Source organism: Canis lupus, chromosome 22 (assembly GCF_003254725.2).
Source record: "Canis lupus dingo isolate Sandy chromosome 22, ASM325472v2, whole genome shotgun sequence".
Taxonomy (NCBI): Eukaryota; Metazoa; Chordata; class Mammalia; order Carnivora; family Canidae; genus Canis; species Canis lupus.
In genome coordinates this window covers 18,692,476-18,713,231 of record NC_064264.1, presented here as the reverse complement: position 1 = coordinate 18,713,231, position 20,756 = coordinate 18,692,476, and the positions used below count along the sequence as shown (strand labels likewise).

The window sequence follows — 20,756 nt, the reverse complement described above, 5'->3', positions numbered from 1 at the left end:
TTTTTTATTGTGGCAAGAACACCTATATTTTAACACAATAAAGTATACAGAATGTTGTACACAGATCTGTAAATCTTATTTATCTTGATTAACTGAAACTTTCTACCCACTTTTTATAGTAACTTCTCATTTTTGTCTCCTCCCAGGCATCATTCTACTCTCTGTTTCTAAGTTTGACTATTTTAGAAACATCATCTGAGTGGAATCATACAGTACTTGTCCTTTGATAACTGGATTATTCTCTGTAGAGTAACATCCTCCAGATTCATCTATGTTGTTGAAAATGTTATGATTTCCTTATTTTTCATAGCTAAGCAGATTATTTCATTGTGTGTATGTATTTGCATGTGTCACATTTTCTGTACCTATTAAGACAGATACATAACTTGTTTCCCCATATTGGCTGTTGTGAAAAAGGCTGCAATGAACTCAGCAGTGCAGATATATCTTCTCGATCCTGGTTTTAATTCCTTTGGATATATACTTCCCAATGGAATTACTAAATCACATTGTAGTTCTATTTTTAATTTTTTCAGGAACTTCCATATGGTTTTCCACAGCAGCTGCACCATTTCACATTCTCGTCAATAGTAGATAGGGTTCCAATTTCTTCATATCCTCAATAACACTCATCACTTCTGTTGTTTTGATAATATCCATCCTAATAGGTGTAAGATGATTATCTCAATTGTGCTTTTGATTTGCATTTCCCTTAAAATTAGTAATGTTAAGCTTTTTTTTTTTTCCATATACCTGCTACTATTCATATGTTATTCTTTGGAAAAATGTCTATTCAAGTTCTTTGCCCATGTTTTAAACAGGTTATTTGCCTATCTGCCTTTAGTTGAAGGACTTCCCTATATATTTTGGACAATTAACCCCTTTATCAGATATATGGTTTGAAAGATTTTCTCCCATTCCATAGGTTGCCCTTCCATAGGATGTTTCCTTTTCTGAGAAGCTTTTTACTTTTATGTAGACTCACTGCCCATTTTTGCTTTTGTTATCTTTGATTTTGGTGTTTTATCAAAAATATCTCTATGAAGATCAATATCATAAAGTTTTTGCCTATCCTATGCTTTCCTTTAGGGGTTTCAATTTCAGGTCTAATAATTAAGCCTTTCATCCATTTACATGATTTTTGTGTATAGGGTTAGATAAGGATCCAATCTCATTCTGTTGCAAATGAGTACCCAGTTTCCCCAACATCATCTGTTGAAGAAACTATCCTTTCTCCATTGTGTATTTGGCAACTTTATTGAAGAGCAATTGATTATATAGTCATGCTTTATTTTGAGGATCTCTATTCTATTCCACTGGTCTATGTTTTTATGCCAGCATCACACTGTCATAATAACTATAGTTTGAGATCACATAGCTTGAAGAGCAGAAAATATTTATTAGTTGTCCCTAGAAAGGAAAAGTTTACCCACCCTGAACTACGCAAAAATGTGACTTCAGGAGATATCCGGCCTCATCATAATCCCCAAGAGAATTCTACTATGTGAATTATGACACAAAGTCATTGTATCTAGGAAAACAGTGGTTGGCACTGCTATAACATTTTGGACTGGTCATTGACCATGGAGGCCATGACCCATGGAGGTTGCTAGAGAGTCTAATCTCTCAAGCATCTCTGACTAATATTCCCAATATCATCCTCCAAACAAGGGTGCAGATGTGAGCTACTAACAGCTAACAGCTGCTACTGCCAGACAATTAGTGTCCTGGATTGGTAAATGGCATTTGGGCAGTGCAACAACAGCATCTATTATAGATAGCAACACTAGTGTCTTACATATACTGAAATGTTTTACCTGCAAACCATGTGTCTGAATATCCAGAATATGTAATCTTCATCCTTAAAACTCAAGAACTAATAAATGTAGTGTTATAGCATTCTTAGGAATTTATCTAGCAGCATCAATTACTATTAGACGTATTCATGCACTTTAAGCCAACAGTCTTCTTTATCCATATACCAGAATATATTTACAAGTTAATGGGATTGCTGGGTGGCTCAGCGGTTTAGAGCCTGCCTTTGGCCCAGGGCGTGATCCTGGATTCCTGGGATCGATTCCTGCATCGGGCTCGCTGCCTTGAGCCTGCTTCTTCTCCCTCTGCCTGTGCCTCTGCCTTTCTCTCTCTGTGTCTCTCATGAGTGAATAAATAAAATCTTTTTCTAAGAAAAGAATATATAAGTTTAATAAAACATTTTAATGAAATTTACAAAGAGTTTATGACTGAAAACTTGATGACTTGTTCATAACCAAATAAAATAAGCATAGAAAAATTGTAAAAATGCTTAGCAAAAAAAAAATATTGTAAAGTATTAGCAAGAACTGTCTTTCAGTGATAAGAAACAGTATTTGCTTGCCACATTTTTTATCTGAGTATGTTGTTTCTATGAACAAATAAGATAAATATCATAATATATATTTACATATACATTTATAAATGTTTATATGTAAATAAATTTTATATGTATAAAGGACAAAGTCATGGAGTATATGAGCTATACAAATAATGGAGTTTTTTAAACTTTTTATTATGGAAACATTTATATATAAAAATAGCACAGTATAATAAATACCTGTACACATCACTTAGATTTAACAGTTGCTGACATTATGTCATAATTCCTCTTTTATTACTGCTGAAGTACATTAAAGATATCACATTTCACTCCTAAATACTTCACTATTCATCTCTAAAACATAGTATTTCCTAAGATAACAAAATATCATAAAACTTCAAACAAAATGATTAATTTGTAGATTTCACCAATTACCTTTTTCTTTCAATTTAAAAAAATTGTGGTAAAATACAAAAACATAAAATGTATCATCTGAAGCATTTTTAAGGGTATAACTCAGTGGTATTAGGTAGATTCATAGAGTAGTACAACCATTGCCACCATCCATCTCCAAAATTATTTTAATCTCAAAATATGAAAATCTATACCCATTAAACAATGAATGACTCCCTATTCAGCCCTTCTCCTCAGCCTCTGGCAACCATCATTCTACTTTCTTTCTATGATTTTGATTACTCTAAGTATGTCATATAAGGTATATGTCTTTTTGTGATTCTGCTTATTTCACTTAGCAGAATGTCCTCAAGATTCCTCCATGTTGTAGTGTCCTACTTCTAAAGCCTGAATAACATTCCATTATTTGCATACACCACAGTTTGCTTATCTATTCATTTACTACAGATACTTCACTTGTTTCAACTCTTTAACTTAATTAATAGCCTGCTGTAAACATGAAAATGCAGATATCTCTGACACCCTCCTTTCAATTTTTTAGTATAGACCTAGAAGTGAGATTACTTAATCATTTGGAAAATCTGTTTTTAATTTTTTGAGGAACCATCATGTTTTGCACAGCAACTATATCATTTTAGATTTTCATCAATAGTGCACAAGAGTTCAAATTTCTCTAAATCCTTGCCAACTCTTATTTTCTATTTTTCATATTAGTAATCCTAAAGGGTGTGAAGTGCTATCTCATTACAGCCTTCATTATCTATTCCCTAATAATTAGTAATGTTCAACATCTTTTCCTGTGGTTATTGTGTAATTCCATATCTTCTTTGGAGAAATTTAGAGTCAAACACTTTGTCCATTTTTTAATGCAGGTGTTTGTTTTTTTGTTGTTGAGTTTTAAGAGTTTCTATATATTCTGGATAGTAATATCAGATGTATGATTTGCAAATAATCTCTCCCATTCTGTAGGTCACCTTTTGCTCAGTTGATAGTATTGGTTTTAAATTTTCAGTAAGTACAATTTGTAATGATTTTTTTTTCTTTTGTTGCCTTTGCCTTTGGTGTCAGATCCAAGAAACTGTTGCTAAATCCAATACTGTGAAACTTTCCCCCTATGTTTTCTTCTAAGAGTTTTATAGTTTAGGTCCTACACATAGGGCTTTGAATCCATTTTAAGTTAATTTTTGTATGTGGCTTTAAGTAAGCATCTAACCTCCTTCTACATATGAATGTCCACTTTTCCTGAGCATCATTTGTAGAAGAGACTGCCCTTCTCCACTGAACTATCTAGATACCCTTGTCAAAAATCATTTGGCCATATGTGCAAGGGTTAATTCTGGGTCCCAAACCACATTGTTTTGACTATCATGACTTTCTTTTTAAAGATTTTATTTATTTATTCATAAGAGACACAGTGAGAGAGACAGAGACATAGGCAGAGGGAGAAGCAGGCTCCCTGTGGGGATCCTGATGTGGGACTTGGTCCCAGGAACCCAGGATCACAACATAAGCCAAAGACAGATGCTCAACCACTGAGCCACTCAGGTGCTCCTTGATTACCATAGCTTTGTATTAAATTTTAAAATAAGAAAGTGTAAGCCTTCACTCTTTTCTTGACTTTATAGAAATTTGTCCATTTCATCAAGATCACCCAATTTGTCGCCACACAATTATTGAGAATAATCTCTTATAATATTTTTTCTTTATTTCTGTAGAATTGGTAGTAATGTCTCCATGTTCATTTCTGATCTTAGTAATATAAGTGTTCTTTTTTCTTCCGTAGTCAATCTAGGTAAATCAATTTTGTCAATATTTTTTAAGAACTAGTTTTTGGTTTTGTTTATTTTCTCTATTACTTTTTCTATGTAGTCTGCTCTAAGCTTTATTATGTCTTTCTTTTTTCTAGCTTTGTGATTAGTTTGTTCCTCTTCCTTTAGTTCTGCAAGTTATCAAGATAGATTGTTGATTTAACACCTGTCTTCCTTTTAAATTGAGCTTTTATAGCTGTAAATGTCCTCTTTGGCACTGCTTTTACTATGTCCCATAAGTTTTGGGATGCTGTGTTCTCATTTTCATTTGTATTTATTTATTTTCTAATTTCCCTAGTGATTTTTTTCTTGAGCCCATTAACTTTCTAAGAATATGTTGTTTAATTTCCTCAAATTTGTGTATTTTCCAGTTTTTTGTCTGTTATTGACTCTACCTTCATCCTATTATGGTCAGAGACGATACTTTGTATGACATCTTTTTAGACCTGAGACTTAATTTATGGCCAAAATATGTTTATATCCTATAAAACATCCCATATGTAGTTGAGAAAAATGTGTATTGTGTTGCTGCTGTTTATGCAGTATCTTGTATATGTCTATCAGATCTAGTTGTTTTACTATGCTATTCGTCAAGTCCTCTATTACCTTACTTGTCTTTTACCTGGTTGTTCTAGTCATGGATAGTACTGAAGTTTCCAAATATTATAACTGATATTTTTGTCTATTTTCTCCATTTCTATCTCTTTTTGCTGAATATATTCTTAAGGTCTGTTGTTAGGCACATAAATGTTTATAACTTTTACAACTGCTTGATGTATTCACCATTTTATTAACATAGAATATCCTTTTTTGTCTCTTATAAAATTTCTTGATACAAAGTCTATCTGTATGATATTAATATAGTCATTTCTGCTCTTTATTATTTGCACCTATCTGTATGATATTAATATAGTCATTCCTGCTCTTTATTATTTGCACTAATATGTTTTTCCAACCATTCTCTTTCCATTCATTTCTATCTTTGGATCTTAGTATATGTGCTGCTGAATTGAACACTGTGTCTTTGGATTTAAAGCGAGTATCCTATAGACAGCATAAAGTTGAATTATGGTTCTTTTTGCTTTTTAAATATATTCTGCCAATCTGTATTTTGATTGGGAGCTTAAACCATTTTTATTAAAGTACAGATAAGGACGGGCTTATTCCTGTCATTTGCTGTTTGTTTTCTATTTGTCTGACAGGATTTTGTTCCTCACTTTTTGAATTACTGTCTTCTGTTTAGTTGATTTTTTTTTAATGAACTGTTTAAATTCCCTTCTCATTTCCTTTTGTGTATATTCTATAGCTTTCTGTGTCTGTGTTACACTGTGAATGACATTTAATATCCTAGAGTATAACATTTTAATTTTTATTTATATCATAACATACAAAAACTCAGCTCCTTTTATGTAACTGTTCCACCTATTTCAGTTGTCACAAAATTATATATTCATACACTGTCCAGTAACACAAGCTAATAATTTTTAAAAGCTAGTCTTTTATGTAGAAAACCAAATGTGGAATTACAAACCAACGTTGCAATACTAATCTTAAAATTGCCCATGTATTTACTTTAACTGCCATCTATATATCTTCTTATTGCTCTGATTTACCACCTAATGCCCTTTCATTTAAATTTGCAAACCTCCCTTTAGTATTTCTGTAGAGGACGTCTGGTGATAATAGACTTCCTCTGCTTTTGTTTACTGGGAAAGTCTTAATTTCTTCCTCTATTTTGAAGAACAATTTCTTGGACATAGGATTCTCGGTTGATTTTATTTTCTTTTAACACACTAAAGGTATCAGCCCACTATTTTAGCCCTCCACATTTTCTGATGAGAAATCTGTTCATCTTACTGAGGATTCCTTGTATGGGATGAGTCACTTCTCTCTTGATGCTTTCAAGATAGTCTCTTTGTTAGGCTTTTGATACTGATTTTAATGTGATTTTAATGTATTTTGGTGTCGATCTCTTTGAGTTTATCATACTTGGAAGTCTGTAGAGCTTTTTAGATATTTACATTCATATATTTCATCAAATATAGAAAATTGCTGTTTCTTCAAATATTCCCTCTATTCTTTCTTCTCTTTCTATTCTTCTCTAAGACTCTCACACTATATATATATGCTGATCCATTTGATAAACTCTACTCACTTTTTTCATTTTCCGATTCCTCAGAATCAAGAATTTCAGTTGTGCCATCTTTGTGTTCCTCATTCTTTCTTCTCCCTCATTCTTCTCCTCATTCTTACATGAGCCCGTGAATCCCTATAGTGATTTTTGCATTTTAATTATTGTACTTTCCACACCCAGAATTTCTTTTTCATGTGTTTTTAGGTTTTTTCTTTGATATTTCTGTTTTTGTCATACATTGTTTTCTTGATATTCTCCAGCTCTTCCTTGATCTTTAAGCATCTTTAAGACAATTGTTTTATGATCTGTCTAGTAGTTCTGCCATCAAGTTTTTCTTACATAGAATTTCTGTTGATTTTTTTTCCTTTAATGGTACACACTACCTTGTTTCTTTATGTCTTACAATTCTTTTAACTGTAGACTAGGGCAGCCCGGGTGGTTTAGCAGTGCCTTCAGCCCCGGGGCATGATCCTGGAAACTAGGGATTGAGTCCCCAGTCCGGCTCTCTGCATGGAGCGTGCTTCTCTCTCTGCCTGTGTCTCTGCCTCTCTTTCTCTCTGTGTCTCTCATGTATAAATGAACAAAAACTGTGGACTAGATATTTGATTCAATTAATATAGTAAATCAGGAAATCAGATTCTTTCCCTCCCCCAGGGTTTCCTACTTTTTGTTTCATTTTTATTAATGTAGGCTGTCTCTGTGCTAAGGATCAGTTTAAAGTGTCTTTTCAGAGATAGCACCTTTTCCTGAACTTGCCCTGCTGACTTTCTAATTTCTTCTGGATATGCAGTTGCTTTTGAAAGTCCTAGTCTTCCAAGCCTGGCTCCCAAAAGGGAAAGAAGAGAAAAAAGAAGGTAAAAATGGTGTTGGTTCTTTTAAATCCCCTAGGTGTTACCTTTAGCTGGAGGGGGAAGGGCTTATAAGAATAAGGGGAAATGAGGTAACAATTGCCCCCTGCCTATTTGTCTACCCGCCTGAGATCCTAAGTGGCCTAACAGCAACCAGAACACTGATCCCCACTATTTAGAGAATAGGGTCCTTAACACTTACCTTGGCCCTCACTATCTGTGAAAAGCTGCTTCAGGGACAAACACGCAGCTGCCTGCCACAGGGCTGGAGGATGAGGTATGGCTGGCTACTGCTAAACTAAGAGCTGAAACTGAAAATTTGCCACAGTTTATTATCCAAGCCTTCCCCTGGAAGTTACAAGCTGACAATAGACTTCAGAGTTCCAAATCTGACATTTGCATCAGAGAGATTCTGCCAGTATAATGGTTGTATGGGTGAAAAGTCATATTCCTGGTGCTCCCCATTCCATCATCTTCCCAGTATCCAATAATAGGAGATTTTTTAATGTAAAAGTAGAATTACTATGAATCCTCTCCAGGAGGTAAATTGCTATATAATGTAACAATCCATTCAAGGGAATATATAAGTCAATCATACAAAAATTCCCTTAGATCTATAGCAATTATCTTGAAAAATTTCAATTTCAAATATAAACACATTATTTGTGTTTATTAACATTAACGTTATTTGCTTTATAAGCTATACACATAGAAAAAATAGAAATTTTTAGAAAACACTTTGCATACTACCTACACTAAATCAGAGTAACTTTACCATTAACTCAATAAACTTACATACAACACTGTTGTTCTAATTTTTTATTTTGCACATATTTTTCAAATGTCTATCAAACATATATAGAGCGAATTTAAATTCTATTTTTTTTAAAAATTGAATGTCAACTAAAGATACAAGATATAATACTTTATATATAAACCCTAAAATCATTCAGATATAAAGTTTTTCAATGTAAAAATACTATTCATTAGAGACATTTTATGTTGCCAGTCATTTGCAATCATAAAACTATATATCCCTCATTACATTTATTTTTTAATGTATTTCTTAAAATATTTGAGTGAACTGAGTGATATGTCCTAGGCCAAATGATATCCCATCCCAGTTCTGTAAATTCTTTCTCCATTTCTCTAATAAATTGCTCTATACAAGGACTGTGCAGTTGTAGAGAGCTTAGTGTATTAGATATTTGCACTTGCAGTTGATATGCTGTTATAAGACAAGGTCTCTAGAGAGAAGCCAACTTTTGGCAATTTGCAAAATCTCTATAGAAAATTTTCAGTTCATTTAATTTTTTTTTCATAGACTAGAAAGCCAAATTAGTCAGTGATAATATCCATGAGTAATCAAATTTTAATAAAATCAACAAAATAAACATCTGGTCTATTTTAAATATTATAATACTATTGCTTTTTAAGTTCAACGTAATTTATTTCTCTTTTCTAAAAATATAAATCTACATGAAAATCTAAAAATATTTGAGAAGTTTAATTTTCTCTTTACCATCCCATAATTTTTCTCTTTCATTCTTGGAAATGTGAAATAGGAGTAGCTTAAAATATCATATAGTCTACCTCTTTGTCTCCTAAATTATTCAAGAATACAAGTATCAATTCAGCAAACAAGAATATGTTTCTCCAGGTTAGTATATGGGAAAAGGAGATAGTAGAAAAACAAATTTTAAAAGTGTACATATTTTGGTAAATACCTGAGGAAAATACTGTGTTTTACCCACTTCATACTACCATAGTCTGCTAACCTGATTGATGTTATGACTGCAAAATGAATATTTAATTTTCTTCTACTTTGGACTGTACTTTTATGTTTTTCTTGCCCAGGCTGAATGATTTCATTTCAGTGTGAAGCTGACCTAAAATAATAATGCATTATTAGAAAGTTTAAGAAGATAACAAATGGCAAAGCTTTTGTCACAGTTAAAATCTCATTCATTCTTTCTTTTCATTCATTTAATAAGCACTCACTCATTTAGCAGTATACTAACATTTCTAACTAACAATAGTAATGGAACGTAGGTCTTTTCCTCCAGAAAAATATAGTACACTTTAATGGTAGTTGGGTACATAAATGTATTCAAATAACTAAGTTTACTCAATTATCCAAGGGGCTATCATAAAAGTTTGCATAGTGCCCATTTGAAGCTAGTAGCAACAAGCAGTCAATTCTATCTGTAAGAATAGTTTTGCTGTTTTATGACAATGCATTTATTCAGTGCATGTGTGTGTACTGAACATTTATAATTCAAAGAAAGCACAAACATAAATAAGCCATATGAAGATAGAATTCTTCAAGGGGGTACTACATGCTATCATAACAGAGCTTTTCAGATTCTGACAACATAGGCAAAAAAAGTAGCTGTCAGTTTCCATACTGGATTACTTTTTTAACTTATGCTAAATTAAATGTCAGGGTAAATAGCTAAAGAAAAGATGAATAGATATGCTTTTTAATCAAAATGATAATAGAATTTTAATGTATCTCCCCATTGAACTGTTTTATCCTTTCGTCTATAAAGTAGTATTTTTTCTTGTATGCTACCTGTGATCTCCTCCATCATGATTACTTTGCCTATCTGACTCAATTTGATATTTCTCTAATCCTTAATTTATCACATTGTCTCTTTTTCCTTGTGATTTCTGCCTTAGCTTGACATTTTCTAAAACCCACGGGCAGAAATATGTTAAATTCAACACTTATAAATAATTCCATCAATACTGTAAACAAATGAGAGCCACAGTGGCTATATTTCTATCAGAAAAAAAATCATTTTAAGACAAAAACTTCCACAAGAGACAAAGAATATTATATAATGATAAAAAGGTCAATTCACCAGGAAGATGAAACATCTTATAAATATATATGCACCCAGTATCAAAGCACCTGAATGTATATAAAGCAGACAATACTAGAAACGAAAAGACAGAGAGAAAGCCGCACAATAACAGTAGAAGACTTCTATACACTATTTTCAATAATGCACAGAATATCCAGATAGAAAGTCAGTAAGAACACAGTGGATTTGTACAACACTACAGATCAAATGGACTTAACAGACATACTCAAAACATTCTACCCAATGGCAGGGGCATATACATTCCTTTCAACCACACAGAACATTCTTCAGTACAGATCATATGTTAGATTAAAAATGAATTCTTAACAAATTTACAAAGATTGAAATCACAGCAAGAATCTATTCGCAATCTCCATCATATGAGGCTAGATATCAATAGCAGAAGAAAAACCTGAAAATTCAAAATACATGAATATTAAACTACACACTCTTGAATAACCAAATGAGAAATCATAAAAGAAATTAGAAAATATCTCAAGACAAATGAAAAGAAAACATTACATATCCAAATGTATGGGATGCAGTAAAAGCAATACTAAGAAGAAAGTTTATAGTGATAAATTTCTACATTAAAAAAACACTCAGGGCAGCCCAGGTGGCTCAGCAGTTTAGTGCCGCCTTCAGCCCAGGGTGTGATCCTGGAGACCCCAGATCGAGTCCCACATTGGGCTTCCTGCATGGAGCCTGTTTCTCCGCCTCTCTCTCTCTCTCAGTGTCTCTCATGAATAAATAAATAAAATCTTAAAAAAAAAAACAAAACACTCAAATAAACAACCTAACTTTACACCTCAGGGAATGAGAAGAAAAACAAATTAAGCCAAAAGTTAACAGAAGTAAGGAAATAATAAATATTAGAGCAGACATAAACAAAACAGAGAACAAAAAAGTAGAAAAAAAATCAAGTGTACAAAGTCAATTAAAAACAAAAAACAAAAAACAAAAAAACAGGGCAGCCCAGGTGGCTCAGCGATTTAGTGCCACCTTCAGCCCAGGGTGTGATCCTGGAGACCCCAGATCAAACCCCATGTCAGGCTCCCTGCATGGAGCCTGCTTCTCCCTCTGCCTGTGTCTCTGCCCCCCTCTTTCTCTGTCTCTCATGAATAAATAAATAAAATCTTAAAAAATAAAAAAAAAACAAACTTTTGACCCAATCGAGAAAAAAAAAAAAAAAACAGTGAAAACTCAAATGATATTGGAAATAAGAGACATTACAACTGATGCCATAGAAATAAAAAAAAAGGATCATAAAAGAATACTATAAATAACTGTATACCAACAAACTGAATAACAGTGGAAATGCATAAGTTCCCAGAAACACACAACCTACCATTTTTGAATTGTGAAAAATCTAAAAACCAATAAACATTTAAATGAAGAATTAATGCCAATCCGTCTAAAAATTGGCCAAAAATCTTAAGAGAAAGGTATACTATCAAACTCATTTTGTGAGGACAGATTTATCTCAATACCAAATTCAATAAAGATACTACAGGAAAAAAAAAAGAGAGAGAGAGAGAGAAAGGCAGACAAGAAAAACAAAGGCCAACATCCCAAATAAGCATAAATGCAAAAATCCTCAACAATATGTTAGCAGGGATCCCTGGGTGGCGCAGCGGTTTGGCGCCTGCCTTTGACCCAGGGCGCGATCCTGGAGACCCGGGATCGAATCCCACGTCGGGCTCCCGGTGCATGGAGCCTGCTTCTCCCTCTGCCTGTGTCTCTGCCTCTCTCTCTCTCTCTGTGTGTGACTATCATAAATAAATAAAAATTAAAAAAAAAAAAAAGAAACAATATGTTAGCAACTTGAATTCACCAACACTTAAGGATCATACACCATGACCAAATATGATTTATCTCTTGATGCAAAGATGGTTCAACATATGCAAATTAATAAATTAATAATAACAGAATGAAGGATAAAAATCACATGATCATCTCAACAGATGCAAAATATTATTTGACAAAATTCAACACACTTTTATTACAAAACCCCTCAACAAACTAGGAATAGAAGAAAACTAAAACAAAACAATAAAGGCCTATATGAAATTCCACATCATTCCTAACATCAATACTCAGTGTTGAAATTCTGAAAGCTTCTCCTCTAAAATCAAGGACAAGGCAAAGATACCCCTTCTCACTAATTCTAGAGCACACAGTACTGGAAACCCCAGTCACGGAAATTGGTCAAGAGAAAGAAATAAATGATACCTAATTTGGAAAGAAGTAAAATTACCTCTCCTTGCAGATGACATGATTTTGTATTCAGAAAATCCTAAAGACTGCACTAAAAAAAAGGTTCGAATCAATAAATGAATTCAGTAAAGTCACAGAATACAATATCAACATACAAAAAAGTTACATTTCTATACAGTAAAACCAATTCTTTAAAAATTCAGAAATTAAGAAAATTTTTAAAAATTAAGGAGAAAATCCTATCTACAATAGCATCAAAAAGAATCAGAATTTAATGTAAACATAATTAAGAATGTAAAATGACTATTTATATTTGAAAATTATAAAATATTACTGAAAGTAATTGAAGGGGACACAAATAAGTGAGAGAATACCCCAAGTTCATGGATTGGTTCAGAAACAAACCCAGAAACAAATATTGTCAACTCTGACAAGAGTGCCAATAATGTATAAGGATAGTATCTTCAACAAATGGTACTAGGAGGGGCACCTGGCTGGCTCAGTGGTCGAGCATCTGCCTTTGGCTCAGGTCATGATCCTGGGGTCCTGGGATTGAGTCTCACATCAGGCTCCCCATGGGAAGCCTGCTTCTCTCTCTGCCTCTCTCTGTGTGTCTCTCACGGACAAATAAATAAAATCTATAAAAAAGGAAAAAAAAGTGCTGGGAAAACTGAGTATCTATATGCAAAAGAATGAAATTGATGTCTTATACCATACACAAAAATCAACTTGAAATGGATTAAATACGCAAACATAAAACCTACAACTATAAAACTTCTAGGAGAAAACATAACCAAAAACTTTATGGTATTGGTCTTGTTGGCAATGATTTCTTGAACATGACACCAAAGGAACAGACATTAAAAGCAAAAATAGACAAATGAGATTATTTCAAAGCAAAAAGTTTTTACAACAAAAAGAAAACCATAAGCACAATGAAAGGACAACCTATTGAATGGAAGAAAATATTTGCAATGCAAATCATATATCTGATATGGGGTTAACGTTCAAAATACATTGAAGGTCTTCAACTCAATAGAAAAAAAAAACCCAAAATAATAAAACAGAAGAACTCCACAAAAGAAACAACAAAAGTAAGCCAAACAGGTTGATTCAAAAGTGAGCAAAGAATGTTAATAAATACTTCTCTGCAGAAGATATGCAAATGACCAAGTATATAAAAAGAAGCTCAGTATTACCAATCATAAAAATGGCAATTAACATCACAATGAGATCTCACTTCACAACTGTTAGGATGGCTATTACCAAAAATAAAAATAAAAAATAATAAGCGTTGGTGAAAGATGTGGAGAAATCATAACCCTGTATACTGTTGGTGGACTATAAAATGGTGAAGCCAATATGGGAAACAGTATGATGCTTCCTGAAAAAAATTAAAAATGGAACTATCAGTAGCTCTAGCAATCCTACTTCTGGGTTGTAGCCAAAATAACTGAAATCAAGGGGGATCCCTGGGAGGCTGAGCGGTTTACCGCCTGCTTTCAGCCCAGGGTGTAACCCTGGAGACCCGGGATCAAGTCCCACCTTGGACTCCCGGCATGGAGCTTCGGCTTTTCTCCCTCTGCCTTGTCTCTGCCTCTCTCTCTCTCTGTCTCTCAAGAATAAATAAATAAAATATCTTAAAAAAAAAAAAAAAAAAGAACTGAAATCAAGATATGCACTCCCATGGTCACTGCAGCATTCTTCACAACAGCTAAGATATGGAAACAACCTAAGATCCACTGTTAAAATCAAAACAAACAGACCTGCCTTGAAAACTCTGAGTAGCTAAAACCAGTTTAGTCCATTGAGGGTGACAGAACATGAGAGATACCTAACTCTGGGAAACGAACAAGGGGTAGTAGAAGGGGAGGTGGGCAGGGGGTTGGGGTGACTGGGTGATGAGCACTGAAGGGGGCACTTGAAGGGATGAGCACTGGGTGATATGCTATATGTTGGCAAATTGAACTCCAATAAAAAAATAATTTTTTAAAAAAATTAAAAAATTAAAAAATTAAAATTAAATACTAATAAAATAAAATAATAAAAAATAATTTAAAAAGCAGTTTAGTCATACAAAGCATAATTTAACTTTTTTTTTTTTTCAAAACTAGCTTGACCTGGGTCACTTCTTATTTATGCCTCTGAAAATCATAAACAAAATTTACACTCTCTCCCAAGGTTAATATAGGGTAACTATTGACCAATTACCTACTGTTTAGTTAAATGAGAATATTATAACCAATCTCTGTAAAGAATAAACATTTAATGCTTTCTCATTACTGCTTTATAACGATATGCCCCTGAGTTTCATCCTACGTTTTGGCTTGGGTGCTCCAAGTTCACAAACTATCTTTTTGGTGTGTGCCCAATACTTCAACAAATCACTACTTTAATGATCCAGTGGTTTTACTTTTGCTGTTTCTGAACTTCTGACACTGTTGGAAGATTGGTGGATAAACAAAATGAGGCATTTACATGCAAAATGACATAATTCGGCCTTAAACAAGAATGAAATCCAGTCATCTACAGTAACATGCGTGAACCTATAGGCCCTCATGCTAAGTGAAATAAGCCAGTCACAGGAATGACCTCACACATAGGAAGTATTAAAATGGCCAAGCTCAGGAGCAAACAAACGGTGGTTTCTAGGGGCTATAAGGAGGGATACCGAGAGTTCTGTTCAAAGGGTATAAAGTTTCAGTTATTCAATATAAATAAGTACCAGAGATCTACTGTACAATGTTACGGCTATAATTAACAACAGTTAATTATAAACAGCTTTTTAGAATTTTCTCAGAGGGCGGACCTCTAAGTTTCCTTACTTTGATAAAAACAAAAACTATCACTTAATTTTTCTAAATGGATTTTATGATTTTTTTAAAGATTTTATTTATTTATTAATGAGAGAGAGAGAGAGAGGCCCAGAGGCACAGGCAGAGGGAGAAGCAGGCTCCACGCAGGGAGTCTGACGCGGGACTCGATCCGGGGTCTCCAGGATCACGCCCTGGGCCGAAGGCGACGCTAAGCCGCTGAGCCACCTGGGCTGCCCCAAACTGAATTTAAATGTAAAGAAAAAAAAAAAGTTCCAAAAAAAAAAAAAGAAGAAAGAAAAATAATACCTACTTTATGAGAACTGAAGATCTTCGCTGCCGACGTGAGGAGAGGGAAAAGAGAGCTAGAGCGCGGCGAGCGAGGAAAAGAGGCAAACGCCCCCCTGCCGCACCTCGCCGTCGTCGCGCCGCCTCAGAAAGCCGGAAGCAGGAAGCAGGCGGGCAGCACGCGGCGTCCCTCCGGGCGCGTCAGAAAGCCGGGGATGCGTGCGCAGCCTGTGCCTCGAGGGGGCGGGGCCGAGCACGCACAGGGGAGCGTCCCTGCGGGGAAGCGGCCTCTTTACCCTCCCTTCTCGGCTCCTCCCTGCTGCGCTGCTCTCAACCCCGCTGGAGGCACAGCACCCGCATAGGCACCAGCTGAACTCCAACCACAGTGGAACGGAGACCTCAGCAAAGGACCAGCAAGAAGTAGGTGATTAAGTACAAACTAAATAGACAGGTTTAATGAACAAGCTAGTGAGCAGATTTTGAAAGTAGGACAGGAATCTAGCAAACTCTGCCCACCTTTTTTTTTTTTTTTTTTTTTTTTTTTTCCAGAAGGGGCCGGAATTGAGCGCCATAATCCCAGATTTCGGGGGAATCACATTTATCAACCATCCACAAGTGTCTGCCTGCTTGGGGAGGAGGATGAAGAGGCACTGTTTGACAAGAGTTGAAGTGACAGAGTGTAAAGATATTAAATCAGGTTGCAGAATAGATTTTTGTTTTGATGAAAATCCTTCTTTCTAAAATGAAGTTTTTCTCTACAGAGAATTTCCTATGAATGAGAGTAGCAGTCCATCTTCAAAGTCCACTGAAATCAAATAGAAATTTGGAAAGACTTTGACTGAAATGTTCAAGTCAAACACAAAGTCAGCAGCAGGAAGAGACAGCATGAGGAACCGGAACCAGATTTAAATCCTTAACCTGATTTACTGACCAGTCTGATGCAAGGGCAAATGAGTTAGGAGAGATCATCAAAGATGAATATTTGGCCAGTTTTATTAATGAAACTGTTTAATTTCTGAGATGGATGATAAATAAGAGAAAGGAGAAGAAAATGACAAAAAGGACTGGAAGATATTGATGAAAAGGGATGAAGATGAAGGTGAAAAAAATGAAGATGATGATGTGGAGGAGTGAGGATGATGAAAGAGATGACTGGCGGAACAGTCACTGATGGATTCCAATCATACTTTTTAAAATTTCCTCCAATCCCTAGGAACAAGTTGCACTTGTTTCTTATTTCTTTCTTCTTTTTGTTCGTTGGGACCCTGTTTTTGAGGTCTCTCGTCTTTCCTTTTTACCATGGTTCTTAACTTATTTGAGGGTGGGGTATATCTTGAGCAGAATACAGTGGGAAATGAATCTCTACCCCTTTCTGTTCCAAATTCATTTTATCCTTTTCTGTCTTAATAAAAACTATGGAATTGACACCACCCTGCTCTGTGGGAAAAAAGAAAACCCGAGATCCCTGGGTGGCGCAGTGGTATGGCGCCTGCCTTTGGCCCAGGGCTCGATCCTGGACACCCGGGATGGAATCCCACGTCGGGCTCCCGGTGCATGGAGCATGCTTCTCCCTCTGCCTATGTCTCTGCCTCTCTCTCTCTCTCTGTGTGACTATCATAAATTAAATAAATAAATAAATAAATAAATAAATAAATAAATAAATAAATAAAATAAAAAGAAAACCCTCTGCTTCATTATTTCTGCTGGAACCTGGAGGGTGATAGGCCCCTGTGTAGTAGTGAATAGAATTCTGTTTTCCTCATTCCTCTGTTTTGGGCTCAGAGATTATATTGCCTCTCTATCTGAAAATGGACATTTAGTACTTACCGACATGTATTTGTCTACTTTCCCTTGATTAAAAAAGAAAAAAAAAGGAAACCTTAAAAACTGAGATTACAGAAAATCAGCAAAGGTTAAGCAGGCATTTTGATATATAGATTTTCCTTTGGCATGTTCGATTGTGATGTTCAACAGACATTCATACAGTTTAAGATGGCACTTGAAATAAAATTCTCTCCTAGTGGTAACTTGAACCTTGCCACTCAATGAAGAAATCAGAAGAACCTGTAGGATCTAAATATATACATACTCTATTGTAATATTTTTCCTATTTATTTTTAATTTATTTTTGTTTCACTGGATTGGAAAAAAATGACCCCTAGTCTTAAACATTAGAAGTGTACCAAGTGCTTTGTTACAATGAAAGTACTAAATGTGTACACAAAGAATTTGGTGCTTTTCTCTCCAAACAGAAATACTTAATGTGTCCTTCCAAATTTGACTTATATAACATATTGTCAAACTTTGTTACCCTAACTCTGTATTTTGTGATATCCACTTTGCAGGATCACCTCAGGGCTATGTGGGTGGAGTAAAGGGATTTCAATCAATGGATTAATGTTTCCTCAGCTGGGTAACATGATGGGTAAAATTTGCCATCAGTTTCTAGAACTTTTCACATCATTTAGGATGCTAGATTGATCAAAACTCAGTTCTAAGTATATCATATCCATTTTTAATTTTTATCTCAAACTGGCATTTTTTTAAATGGGCCTTTATTTATCTGATAATGGTGTCTGCTTTTACCATCAGACAGATCTGGTGATTTAATGCCAAGCTACAACAGGAAGCAATTGCTGGCATGTCTTCCTTGGCACTATAAAATGTGACCAAGAAAATAGGCAATCACAGCAAGAAATCTGTGTTTACTCTAAGAAACTCAGGTGAGAAGTATTTTTGTCTCTAAGTACTAGCTCTTTAGCATACAGTTTTCCAATGAGGTCTATCTATGAAAATTTGGATGAGATGATGAACTCTGCTCTGCCTGCTAAATGCTATTGTACATATTAAAACATTTCAGAAGCTACCTAAGTATAAGCTTTTTAATGCTATAAAATATAGTGGCTAAAATTAGATGCCACTTAACTTTTTCAGAGGTGAATTAATGGACAGCTTGGTCAAATTCAAAGCTTTTGACATATAAGACTTCATCAGTGGGACTAGGTCCAGTGTAACCAAAACCTATCTAGACGGATAATATGTTGTAGTTTCTGCACAGATTTCTGTTTAATAAATACATCATTTTATACTGGTCAGGAGTCTTGCTCCAACAAAGAAACATTTTTAAAAAGATATACATATTACATAGGAGAAGATTTCTTCTTGGATAAATTGACACAGGAGAAACCACCATGGTTTATCTGTGGATCTGCTGCCATCTCATGCTTTGACCAATAGGTGTAAACAGGGTTAATTCATTGCACTTCCCATCTGGGGGTGTATTGGTCCTCATAAAGGAGAAACGGGCTATATTGCAAAGGAAGTACAAGACACAGCTGTCATAGCTTTAAGCATGAGACCAGACTCTGAGGATGCTGACCAAGAGAGTTGGAATATAAAACTGGACTTGGGAGTGTTATCCCAAATTATAGGATAACTTCCCGGAAAGGACCCCAAAAGTTGGTCGAACTAATTTGCATAATACCCCTAAACCACAGAGAATTAATGGCTCACATTGAATAAAGATAAATGCTAGAATTGCTTGAGAGATAGTGAAGGAAGAGAAACATGCTAGCTAGACATTTTATAAGCAGTCACAAGACTCACAAAATGATGATACTCCACAGGAAGACCAAAACTCTAAGCAGTGCAATGGCAAGAGGCTCACTCTTTCTGATAGCAGGGATGAAAGTAAGAGAAACTGTACAGAATTTGGCTCACTAGCCAGAGCTGGAACCACACACACGTTGCTACCCCTCCATCTTTTACCCTCTTGCTGTCCCTCTGAAAACTATGTTTCCAGAGGAAAGCAGCTGCCCAAGTGAAAAGAGAAGAGAAAAAAGGGGAGGGGAAAAGGAAAGAAAGAAAAGAACTTATCGCACTAATAGCAAGAAAATAGAGGCCAAGCAAGTGTTTCACCACCAGAAGAGAAGTGATAAAAATCATCGATAATGATGACTGGTGAAGTTTGAGAGGTAGCTGAAAGTATGTACTACGAAAAGGGTAATGAGTATGGTTCACAACCATATGAATATGGAACACAACCTCCCCAAGGAAAACAGGTGGGAAGCCAACAAGTGATTATTCAATTTGTGCCAACAGAGGAAATCAAAAATGAAGATCAAGGTACTGAAAACATTTGGTCCATTTAAGAGTCATGACCCCTTGCCAAGATCTAGAGCTAAGCCAGGTATCAGACTTAGAAACCATTGCCGGAAGAGCTAGTGAGGTACTTAGGAGAAAAAGACCATGCAAAACCATACTTAGTACACACAAAAAAGATACACTAGTCCTTCACTAAAGAGACTCCTGGTCTCTGTGGACTGGAGAGTAGATTGCCAGACACACTGAGAGATGTTAGAAACAGGGTCTGTGTTGACACTAACACCTGGAGACCAAAAGCATTATTGTGTTGTTGTGCCCCTTCCATATAAGAAATGGAGTATATTTGGGATAGATGTGGAGAGGGGAGGTAACAAATAGGTCCTGGTCAAGCAAGCATTGGTTACAGACTTTACACTGGTCTTCTGATTGCCATTTTACCGCTATGTTTCTTTAGTCCATAGAGGAAGAATTATCTTGGTAGGAAATTTTAGGGGAAGTCTTCAGAAACTACTCTCCTTTGCACAAGAAAGGAATTCAAAAATTGTATATTGCATCCCACATGGCTTAGAAAATACTAATCCTACCCTCAATAATTTAAAAGAAGCAAGAAGAATGGTTCTCATCATATCTCCTTTCGTTCACCATTTCTGATTCTTGTAGAAGTAGGATGGGTGCTGGATGATGACTGTATACTACTGCAAGTTCAACCTAATTATAGCCCAAATATCAAATACCTTTGCTAAAAATTATTATAGCCTCAGTCATATGATGTGTGGCTTATCTGGAAAATGTTATTTTCTATCCCTCTAAGAAAAGATAATTGAAACCAGTTCACATTCACATGGAATAAATACAGCATAGTCATAGTTTTGTTCCAATGTTATGTTAGCTCTACCCTCTTCAT

The 20,756-nt window shown here is 35.1% G+C and overlaps 2 long non-coding RNA genes across 3 annotated transcripts in view; one reads left to right on the top strand and one right to left on the bottom strand.

Moving 5' to 3' along the window:
• The window catches only part of LOC112678779 (uncharacterized), a 58,158-nt gene extending 42,251 nt beyond the window's left edge, over positions 1–15,907 (bottom strand). For both annotated transcript variants that reach the window (XR_003147838.3, XR_007404908.1), the window contains exons 1-2: positions 15,774–15,907; positions 9,339–9,449 (exon numbers count right to left, since the gene is read on the bottom strand). This is a non-coding gene — a long non-coding RNA (uncharacterized LOC112678779). The remainder of the gene's footprint in view (positions 1–9,338; positions 9,450–15,773) is intronic.
• An 84-nt stretch (positions 15,908–15,991) lies between these two features.
• Positions 15,992–17,173, top strand: LOC112678735 (uncharacterized). The gene is made up of 2 exons (XR_003147785.3): positions 15,992–16,168; positions 16,298–17,173. It is a non-coding gene; the product is annotated as an uncharacterized LOC112678735 (long non-coding RNA).
• Positions 17,174–20,756: the final 3,583 nt, after the last annotated feature.